The 12,152-nt window shown below is 39.0% G+C and overlaps 1 protein-coding gene across 9 annotated transcripts in view; it reads left to right on the plus strand.

Annotated features, from left to right (window-relative positions):
* Positions 1-12,152, plus strand: part of Lrrc4c (leucine rich repeat containing 4C) — a 1,301,043-nt gene that overhangs the window by 1,120,858 nt on the left and 168,033 nt on the right. The gene's annotated exons all lie outside the window — the stretch shown is intronic.

Here is a 12,152-nt window from a genome sequence, read left to right on the forward strand (position 1 = left end):
CACTAGGACCCAGATATTGATTTCATGGCTAACTACCCAGGAATTCTGGACTCCTAGAAATTAAGAACATATATTAATGCCTGATATCAGGAAACTAATGACTACTAAGTGAATGGGAACAGCACAGAGTATAACCCTGGCAGATACATGGTCCAAAGGTAAAGGAGATAATTAAAATATTTTTAAGGGATTTGTTAAGACTTTAGGGCAGAAAAATATTATGTTCTAGCTTTGTTCAGCACCTGCTCATGTTTAATCCTAGGTTGCCAGTTAGAACTAATAAACCTCAGTTTTCCACTCTGCAAAACTGGATATCTTTTTTCCTTTTCTCTATAGTTTCTTCAGGAAAGCTAAGATACAAAGCACTTGATACACAGGTAGTACTCAAACAGAGAGGATTGTAATAGCTCACTGTCTTTCCTGTAAAATCCAGTCATTTTCTGTGGTAATAGGAACATCTGACAGATGATGAGTGTTTTGTCTTAGATCTACTAACCATGGAAATATGTTGTTTTTTTTTTTGCCAATTTCCCTAACAAAGTACATAATATTATTTTATACAGTATCAGTAAAATCGGTGAAGTAAATATACATTTATTTCAACCTTGCTACAGTCTTATGGCAGCTTCCTGTAGTTATCTAAATAACCACATTTTTGGAAGTTGTAGATGTCACTTAATAATGTCACTTAATAAAAATGTCACTTAATGTAAGTATCATTTTAGGGCTATTTAATAGCTACCAGGCAATATGTTACAAATATTGCATTTTTAACTTCAACTCTCACTTAAGGAACAACAAAAGAGATGATACTTGTGGAAGGTGGTTTAGCAATTAGAAGGTGGGCATGGAAACCGAAGGCATTTATCACCTAAACCAAAGATCAGAATCAATGAATTCAAATCTGTTGTCTTAGTAGCAAAACCTGGCAGTTAACTATCATACAACCTGATAGACTGAATATTTTTATTGACTTTAGAATATATCATTTCCCTCCATCTGTTACCAGAAGTAAGAATTCTTCATCTACTTTGGTCACACACCTTGCATAGGTTTTGCCATTTCTCAATCATATCCAAGTGTATATTTACGAAAGTGACAACTTCCAAGAAAGATCCAAGGAAAATCATGCTAAATTCATCAAAGATACCTATGAAGAATAAAAGCTTTTCATATATTATGATATTATTTATAAACCTAGGATTATAGGAGGAATAAGGTCAATGCTCATAACTTTGGACTTTAGATAACAATATCTTCTACACAAGGTAAGCACATAAAACTGAGTTACTAAGACTTAATTATCTTGCATTTGATTCTGTAGTATCTGATACCATCCTCACATCAGAGTTCATGAATGTTTTCCAGAGGGTTGAGGAATTTTTCATTTATTAATTCTTTTAGGCATTTCACTTCATCCTTCTCCTCTGCCATCTCCTACTATTTTCTGAGAGTAGAACTTTCTATGCATTTCTGAGAGTTATTTACCTAATTTGTTTAGAGTAATCCAACTCAATTCCTTGGCCATAATGTAGTTAAAGAAACCTAAATCAATTTCCATGACCAACAATAGCTTCTTTACTACCTTGGATCTTCTGATGACTTCCTGAACATTCTACAACTGCAATTGATTGTTTTCCTTATAATAACTTATATATTTAGAGTTTCCAATACTGATGTCTCTTTAACCCTCTTCTCCAAGCAGTAATTAAATTCAACTGTAAATTCAGCTTTTATCACAGATTTTCCTCAGTCTAGATTTCATCATTATGTCTATTTAATAAGAACAACTTTTCTTCAGTATAATCTAGCATTCATCCTCCTATAAGCATTGTTCTAAGAAATAAAGACGAACAGCTCTTGCTCTATAGTCTATGGGTACATTTGTAAACCATTCTCTTATCCTTATTGTACCACTGAACAGCATAGCCATACATCTGTTTTCTTCCTGCTTTTCTTAAGATTCCACTCTTCTGGAGATCTGCCAGGCCAGCTTTGACTTGAACATTGTAAGGAACATTGCACTGGCCAAGGATATGCTCCCTATGTAAAGTCCCAGGTCAACTTACTTCCTCCTGGATGCTTACCCAGCTCCCCCAGACTCACAGTTGTATCCTTTCTTCTGTTCAGGAGCATCTTGTTTATCACATGCCCTAGCTCTTGTCATTCATTGTTGTAATTTATCTACTGACTTGAAGCCGCTCAATTGTGGCTTTAGGTAAAGACCTCATCATATTTCTTTTATCATCTCCAATACTTACCAAGATAACAGCAACTTATTTTAGCAGAGTCTATAAACAAGTTGAAAGAGCTAATACATCTCTATATTTGGGCTGCTAATGTCATCTACTCTTTCTGCAATAATTTTGTCATTAGAATAATTGTCACATTTTTTTCCTCTAGGGATCTGTGTTTCCAGTCTGTATTATATACAAAGTACATTGTAATTTTTTCTCTGCTTTTAATAGTAGCAAACATATAAAAGTCAATCTTCACTTTTTAAAATATGCTATCTGTACATTGCTACAATGAGTTGATACAAATAGCTTGAATAGGAAAGGTGCTTAAACTGGTGCAGTGTTCTGAGCACACTTAGGATTCCTGTTTGGCCTTTTGAAATATTGCTAGCAGCTGTTCTTGAGGATCTGTTTGAAGATAGGTACATATAATTTGGTGTGGTGTTTTAATTTACAGCTGTTAGTATGCTTAATTGTTGGTTTTGTCATGCACATTCCTTACAGACAGCACTCACACATCGCTTTCTTTCTTTCTCTTTCTTTCTTTCTTTCTTTCTTTCTTTCTTTCTTTCTTTCTTTCTTTCTTTCTTTCTTTCTTTCTTTCTTTCTTTCTTTCTTTCTTTCTTTCTTTCTTTCTTTCTTTCTTTCTTTCTTGGTTTTTTGAGACAGGGTTTCTCTGTGTAGTTTTGGTGCCTGTCCTGGTTCTCACTCTGTAGACCAGGCTGGCCTTGAACTCACGGAGATCCACCTGGCTCTGTCTCCTCAGTGCTGGGATTAAAGGCATGTGCCACCACCACCCAGCTACAGATAGCATTAACACCACCAGCACCACCACTACCCCCCTCAGGAATGGTTCATTCAAAGCTGGGTTTTGGCCTTCTCACTCAGGAATGACTCCCACAAAGATTATGGTTTTCATGCCTGAGGAATGTCTGTATGCAAACTTTTGCAAAGAGAAGTTAAGGGGTAAGAGCCGAGAGTCTTCTCATTATTGAAGTACAGCTGGTTTTCACAGTATGTGAGATAGTGGTTTTACTGAATCCAGTTGCTTAGGTCTTATGCTTCCAAATACAGCCTCCTACTTTCTCCCAAGAAACAGCAGAATATACTGACTTAGATGAAAGACAATGCTAAAGGGTAAGACTGAACTGATTTATGCTTCAATTTTATCCTTCATTCAGTCTTTTGAGATAAATGTCTTGACTATCTTGGAATATTTACATTTTGTTAATGTTAGAATACCTTACTCATCCTTTTTATACTCCCAACAAGTTTTTATCCCAGGACTTCCAAAACAGTTGAGTCTCCACCAGTCCCTAATATGATAATGCTTGAGGACTTGAGAATGGGCAGGCGCAAGGGAGGAGTTACTTGCAAGACAGTGATCATTCTGGTGCTTCATTACTGCCAAATTACAAACTGCTGTGACCACACTGTGTTCTTGAGACTAGCACATCTGTTGACTCTCACCTATCTTGAACAAGTAATAATAAAAAATGTAAGAAAATTGAGCCACCAGATTATTTTTGTTTAAGTTGTTGCTAAAGTGAACAGGGGCATGCATGGGGTATAGGGTGTAAGGGTTCATAGATTTAAATGGTAAGATCATTTTTCTTCTTATGACTAATACACTTTCCTAGTAATTAGCATCATAGATGTAGTCCACTATGCACCAAGTTGATTGATACTTCACACTTTAATATAAGTCCTTCCTATTATGAATTCAGATATTCATTTGTAGGTTATTTTGCTTATTAGATAAGAGTCCACTGTAGTATTAAGAAATTCACTCTCAAGACAAAGGAAGGGCTTGTGTTCTTTAAATGATGACTTGGTAATGATTTTGGAGATTTCAATAGTTAAGACAGAGATTCTAAGAAAGCTATGTGACTTTTGGAAACTTAAGATGTCTTTCTCCTGATAGATTTCCGTTTGGATTGCAAGCAGATCTCAGATGTGTTGATTTCTCATAATCTTGGGGTGAGGAGATAGGGGATGAGAGAATGGGGAAGGAAAGAGAGGATAATCTTTACCTAGCTATTGTAATGCAATAAAGGAAATGTCACTCATTCAGTTGGCTAATCTCTGGAGAGACTCACTTAATCAAGAACCTACATTTAAACACGTCAGGAGGGAACTAAGGTGGGTGATTCTGAAAGTCAGAAGAGCCACTGGCAAAGAGTTAACATCTATGCAGTGGTGCTCAGGAAGGCAAGAATGGAGCTATGAAGGCTTTCTCTGTATTGTTTGAATGTTGCCATGGCAATCGTTTCCAGCAGAAGTTACATGTTTTCAATTCCCCAAAGCATCAAGCTGGCTTTCCTTCTCACCCTTCCTCCATCCCTGCCTTTGAGTCTTCTTTCTAGCCTTTGCCTTACTCTCTGTCCCCTCCCTTTCTCTGTTCTTCCTCTTGTTCTCACTTCTCTTAACTCAGCCCCTATTAACAACAACAACAACAACAACAACAAAAATCCCTACTCCAAGAGGTCACTTGTGGCAGCAAGTGATTCAGACATATAGTCCTCTATCCAGGTTCCTGTTTTTCCCTTCTGTTTACGTATTAAAGACCTAATTAGATGGAAGCTGGGGATGGAAGCAGGGTTGGGGCTTTCCCTTGTTGGTAGGACACAGAACATATTATAATGGTTGGTGTTGTGGTGATATGTTAATTGGATCGCTCCAGGCAAGTGCAGAGCAGCCGTCTCTGACAATTAGAAAGAACAATGGCTTTACTATGAAGCAACCCCCTCTTTGAATCAGTGCAGGGATTAGCATGCATTGCAGGTCTCTAGAAGGTTCCTGCACACCCGAGACAGATAGATCTGCATTTAGAAATGCCTCCTGTCTCTTTAAGCTAGAATGCTGCTGCCTCTCACTTAGCTTGTTTCACTGGCATGGGACAAGGAGAGGAGTGAGGATAGATCTGGCTAGGTGAGCTGCTGAGGGAACCTTGTCCTGTTGGAGACCTAAACCACAGGATATATCGTGAGGATATTAGCACAGAATCTTTGCCTGCTTAATGCACGTGGCTGGTGAATTGTGAAATGGGTCTCATTAGAGCCTTTCATATCCTGGCATGTGCCAAAGTGCTTTGCCGGCACAGCGCCATCACTTCGGGTCCAGCCCTGCTGCTCTTCACGACAGCCAAGAAGGGACAGAGGCTCTGTCTGTATTAAAGCCTTAGGTCCCATCACTCTCTGTCTACTGTTCATTGTAAGACTCCTGTGGCCTTTTCAGCCCAGCCAGGGATGAGGCATACCACATCCCCTAGGTGTTTATGGGGAAGAAATGTTAAGGATTCTAAGAATCACTGTGGAGTTTAAGGCAGCCATTGGATGCTGACACCCACACAATGTTTTTCCCAGGATGGCTTTGTAATTGTACTTGGATTTTTTTTCTGCAAACATCCCCAGATACACACCTGAAAGCTAGGATGGGTAAACTGTGCCAAATAAACCACCAGGGACTTTGTGCTATTAAATAGGCAGGCACTCTGCTTTATTTCCCCCCAGCTTGGCAAACTAAGGATTTTAGAATAAAACTGTAATGAAGACCACATGAGAAGGTGAGAAGGGGAGGAAGCAGAGAGCTAGGGAGGCCCACGGAGATTCACAAAGATACCCCCTCAAAAGACTGCTGGCAATGGTCGCGAGACGGCAGGAACTGACCTACTCTGGTGATGGGATGGCCAGACACCCAAATAGTGGTGCCATAAACCCCATCCAAGGACTGAGGAATCTGAAGGCAGACATCCACGGCTGGGCCCCTGGTGGAGCACTGGGAGTCTAATTAGTGAGTAAGAAGAGGATTTATATGAGCGAGAATTGTTGAAGCCAAGGTTGGATAAAGCACCGGGACAAATAACCAAATGAATGGAAGCACAGGATCTATGAACCAAAGGCTGAGGGGCCCCCAACTGGATCAGGCCACCTGAACGGGTGAGACAGTCATTTGGCTTGATCTGTTTGGGAGGCAGCTGTGCATTGGTGCCAGGTCCTGGGCGCGTTGCATGAGTTGGCTGTTTGAATCCTGGGACTTATGCAGGGACACTTGGCTCGGTCTGGGAGGGGGGAATGGTCCTGCCTGGACTGAGTCTACCAGGTCAACCCCGGTCCTCGGGGGAGACCTTGATCTGGAGGAGGTGGGAATGGGGGGTGGGCTGGGGGGAGGGGTGGGCGAGAGGGGGAGAACAGGGGATTCTGTGGCTATTATGTTGAACTGAATAGTGTTATAAAATAATAATAATAATAATAATAATAATAATAATAAAAAAAAAAAAAAAAAAAAACTGTATCTCAGAACATAGCCCCATCCATATTATCAGCTGCTGTACACTGAATATTGTGTATCTCAGCTGCTTGCTCTTAATTAAAACACAATGTAATTCTAGAGTCCATAAATATAAAGGCATAATTGAACCTCAGAGCCAAATTTGAACAAGCCTTACACCCTTCCTAACTCCAAATATCTCAACTATAATATGAATAACTAAAGTACAAGCTGTGATGAGGATATAATTGAATTACACATCAATAGTGTTTATCAGAGTTCTTTCATACTGCTAAGTATTTGTAACAGGATACTTTTCTCCTGCCTCCCTTAGTTTTTGATACAGGGTCTCATTTTATTGTACTAGATAGCCTAGAACTTGTTGCATAGATGAGGCTGGCTTCTGACAGGCAGTGAGGTCATCTTCTTGCCTCTGCTTCCCATCACATGTTCACCACACCTTCAAAGGATGTTTTCTTACAGTAGTATTATGGAATAACCACTGGACATTTGTCTAAAGGAGGAAAACAATGAAAAGTGACCAAATGACTATTTTATTAATGACATAAAAGAGCATTAGCAAACGGGTTTTTAAACTTAGGATAATGTTCTAGAATTTTCCTTTGTGGCTTGGAAATCATGATTTATAGGACCAATGGTTTTGTTGCTTTCAATTTGGACACACAAATTTCATTCATACATATTGGTATTTTCTAATGATACTGATCAACTGGACCTGTCTCATTAGTAATTAGCTAGTCTGGAAATAAAAGAGGAAAAAAATAGCTAAGAAGAGCAGAACAAGAAAAGCTGGAAAGTCCTACAGTCATATGAAATTCAGGCATAGTTTGATCCAGCTGGTCACATTTCTTCAGGGACCCTGGTTCTTCCTGGATTAGTCCTCTCCCATGCACCATTCTCATTTTGGGGATATTGCTTTTCAATTTTCAGCCATTCACTTAAAGATCCACAGGTTTTTCCCCCCATTAACAGACAATATCTCAAGGCCTGTATTCAATGGGCTCACGCAAATCATAGACCCACTCATAGTCTTCCACTGGCTTGAAAGGAATAGGGCGAGAGGCCAAGCATGTTCTTCACTTCTAATTAAAGCCTGATAACACACAAAAGAGATTAAATATAGGGAATTTTAAAAAATCACATATATCTACCTTGTACATTGGAGAGAAAAATCATATTGATCGACTATCTTTACTACTATCCAGTAGTAAAGAAGGGAGTGATGCATTGCTACATAGTCTAACTTGCTAGAAGTGTTACGTTGGTATTTACCTGAGATGTTATATCTTATGTATGTATTGAAATTATAATAGCCATCTCAGGAGTTTAAAATTACCTGTGCCCCTCAGCTTTTGTAGAACCACTTCACCTACACTGATGTTTCCTTTGTCCTGTTTCTCTAAACTTTAGGAGCAGATTCTTGTTTTGAAGGAAAAAAAAAAAAGAGCCACCTTATCTAAATGATGAGGAAGTAAAAGCAAGAACAAAAGAATCTTTTCAGTCAATGACAGTTCACTGGAGATGTCCTTTAAATCCCAAACACCCACATTTCTAGTCACCTGCAACGGCCATGCTCCTATCACCTTTGACTTAATGTAATTTGCTATCACACAAAGTTGCAACAGTGACCTGCCCTCTCCTTGATCTCTCCATTTTCCCTATATAACATGTCACAGTTTCCTTTGCCTCTTCATTGACTGATAAGGAGAAACTAGACTTAGATCCAAATGTCCATTTAGAAGGTCCTCTGAAGGTGTGAGCCTGCTTATCAAGTCTGAAGACTGGAGAATTATTATTATTTTTCATAGTCTTTCTATTGCTGAATTCCATCCTGGGAACACTACAATGCAATGGTGTGTTTAGAACTGGTCATCATTGGTTGTAGTCGTTCATGCAGTAGAATTTGCTGAAGGAGACAAAGAGGCAGGAGGATCAGGAGTTCAAGGCTAGCCTGGGCTACACATTAAAACAAAACAAACAAACAAAAAACTGACCATGGAGTCAACTTTTCATGATTCTTTAAAAGACTCTCAGACAGAAAACAACAAGTGGGATAGATTCTTCCTAGTATGATAGAAAAATAAACAAGATTGATATTTCATCAACACATCTTATAGTTGCAATGTTAATGGGTTACTGTAAGTGATTTATCTCAGTGTACTTCTAGAACTGTAGCAGTAATGCTATAGAGAACATCAGTGACATGTGATACTTATTAGTGATTGCGATGATGTGCATTCCCCATTCCAAATGTTTCCCCTTTTTATAAACATTGAGTCTACAGGTAAATAAGTGTATGGTTTTCAGAGGAGAGGAAAGTAGAGCTTAGGCAGGCTTAGTCACTTATCCATATCACCAAGCCAATAAATGTCAGGACTGCTTGCATTCTGTCAACCCTGATGGTTTCTCTGCTGGATGCTTTGTTCCAACAAGGGCTTACTTACTAAAAATATTGTAACTAGAGGACAGGAGAGATGACTCAGAGGTGAAGAGCACTGGCTGCTCTTCCAGAGGACCTGGGTTCAATTCCCAGCCTCTACATGGCAACTCAGAACCATCTGTAACTCCAGCCTAGAGAATTCAATATCATCTTCTGGCTCAGAACACAATAGTTACCTATGTAGTGCACAGACATACATGTCACCAAACATTTATACACATATAATAATAAAATAGAATTTTAAATGCTGCCATTTGATTTCTCCAAGCTTAAATCAAGACACCAAAGACTCGAAACCATTTCCTTTGCCCTTATTACTCTTTATTTTTATTATTTTATTTTACTCTAAGGACATTCTGATCTTTGATAATTTGTTACAGTGCCTTATAGCCTCTGGTTTGTCCAGGACAGCTCCAAGTACATCTCTGGATATTCAGAGGCAAAGATTTCGCTGCACTGCTTTAAATATACTGACCACTGAAGACAAACACAACTGAAACCCAAAAGCCTTGTAGGAGCCCCAGTTATTTGTCTTGCCTTAGTAAGAGTGAGTAAAAATATCATACTCCTGTAATTCCTGACAATAACTTCTAATGTCTGCACAGATATTAGATATAATATTAGATATGAATTAGTAGTTGGTAGCCATTTCCCCTTTCATAAGGTTGAAAGTGGTTGGTGAGACCCTCCTCTGAACTGCTATGTAGAGTTGATGGTTGGGGGGTGGGGTCAGTTAGGGCTTTATTTAGGGTGACTATGTATACCAGTCTCCAGTAGATGGCCCCACAACCAGTAGTATATGAATAGCACAAACTGGAGTCGAGATTATTAAATTAAGAAAAGAAAGAAAGAAAAAGAGAGAGAAAGAAAAGAAGAGAAAAGAAAGAAAGAAAGAAAGAAAGAAAGAAAGAAAGAAAGAAAGAAAGAAAGAAAGAAAGAAAAAGAAAAGAGGTCATGAAATTGAATTGAGAAGATCTGAGAGGAGTTACAGTGAGGTGAATGGTAAATGGGATCAGAATACATTATATTTTTATTTAAATTTATTCATTTTATTTTATGTTGATGAGTGTTTTGCCTCCATATATATATATGTGAACCATGTGCATACCTGGTGCCTGCAGAGGTCAAAAGAAGGTGTGAGATCCCTTCGAATTGGAGTTACAGATGGTGGTTAGCCTCTATATAGGTGCTGACAACGGAGCCCCCGGCCCCTTGCATGAGCAACAGCTGCTTTTAACCACTGAGGCATCTACAGCCCATGGAAATTCTTAAACAATTAATAAAATATTTCAAGCACTTTAAATAACATACGTGATGATAATGCTAGTCACAAGCTTAGTGGCGCAAGCCTATCCCAAGTAATTGTCTCAGTTGGTCAGGGCACACCCTCCTTTGTGCATAGAAATCTGATACTTTCTTCCAAAGGTCTTGAGGAATTGCATCCCTTTCCCATTTGGATTGGGACATGAGAGAGGCAGGAAACACCTGCAGTTACTGTCTTTACAAAGACAGCACTAAGCAAAACCACCATTCTCAGCTAGCTAGACACTGAACCAGATGGAAGCAAAGCTTCAAATCAGGCCAGACTCCTCCAGTGTATCACTCTCTATTTTGCTTAAGACGCAGACACTGCAACAGCGGGGAAGACAAGGCTCAGCATGCAGGACTACAGGATCTAAAGACACAACCACTTGCTCACTTACATACACACGCAACCTGGCTCCCCATGCCTTTATCTCACTGTCCCAAATTCCCCATGTCTTCTGAAGACATGTGCCACTTCATCTTCCTATGCTATTCAAAATTCAAGACAAAAGGCTGCACATTGGGGCCATAGGCTCTGGATGTAGGTCATGGTGTGACACTACAGAATTCTTCTCATTCCATACTATGTATCTGACCCAAAAATCCCCTGTGCAAAGGATAGAAAGTGACTTTAATATCAGTTTGGCTTTTGATCCCCAATTCTAAAGATTTTTAAAAACAGATGGGAGAGGCTCACTGCGGCTGCTCACCATTTTATGCTATCGGAAACATTGCTTCCTGTCCCTTCAGGCTGAGCATTTAGCACTTATCAGGTCCAGATAACTCTAATCACGCCTTGATTTGCCCTTCTCCTCCCAGTTATATCTCTTTCCAAAGCACTGCTTTTGCACTGCACTCCTACAAGCTAACCCTCGTTTGTGAAATAGGTTCCAGACCCTGTAACCTGGCTTTCTTCCCAAAACCTTTGTATCTCAGCTCTTCTTCCCTCAAACAACCCAGTAAGTATTTCTTGACTATGCTGTAATGCCTGTGTCCTGCTTTATGTGTGCCGTGCTTCTGCAGGCTCATCGTTTGTGATTCTTCGTGTATTATGCAGGCTTTCTGAGATCAGTCCTTGGACATAATTTCTCGGCCCTCACTATCATGTCTTCATATATAATATGTAAAAATAATTGCCTATATAATTTGTACTCATATGATGTGTGTATCTTATCTGTTTCACAATAGAAAAAAATTTGATCTGCTTTTAACTACTTACTGATCCATGAAAGTGTTCTAAGAGGCTAGAGAGTTGGCTCAGTTCTTAGGAACCCTGAAAGCACTTGTGGAAGACCACAGCTCTGTTCCCAGTGCCTATATGGTGACTCCCAATCATCTAAAACTTCAGCTTCAGGGGATCTGATGTCTGCTTTGGTACTCCATAAGCACCAGGCACATATATGCATTCTGGAAAAAAGATTCATATATGTATTATAAGATGAATAAATCTGAAAAAAATAAAAATAAATCCAAACATTGTTTAGGATTTTATTAGATTTTTAAAAAAAAAAATTTAAGAGAATAAGTGGACCCATACAAATTTCTTCTTTTGGGGTAGTCACAGAATGTCACTTCTGAACTAAAAAACAAAACAAAAACAAACAAACAAAAAAACAAAAAACAAAAAAAATCTCTGGAGAAGTTTACTTAAATTTCATTTATAGAGGAACTATGCAAACATCAGAAAATAAAATAGTGGCTGCATCAATACTGAAATATTCTGCAACTACTGATCTAGAAGGTATCTGGACCTTACTAATATAAGAAGGTGCTTTGGTAGGTCTGATGTGCTGTCTTCTTTGGAAGTCAATGTGTTTTGTTTTTTCTGTGATGATGGCTGAGCTTACCAAAATAACTGCTCACATGTGCAAGCTGATTCT

This window comes from Peromyscus maniculatus, chromosome 4 (genome assembly GCF_049852395.1).
Source record: "Peromyscus maniculatus bairdii isolate BWxNUB_F1_BW_parent chromosome 4, HU_Pman_BW_mat_3.1, whole genome shotgun sequence".
Taxonomy (NCBI): domain Eukaryota; kingdom Metazoa; phylum Chordata; class Mammalia; order Rodentia; family Cricetidae; genus Peromyscus; species Peromyscus maniculatus.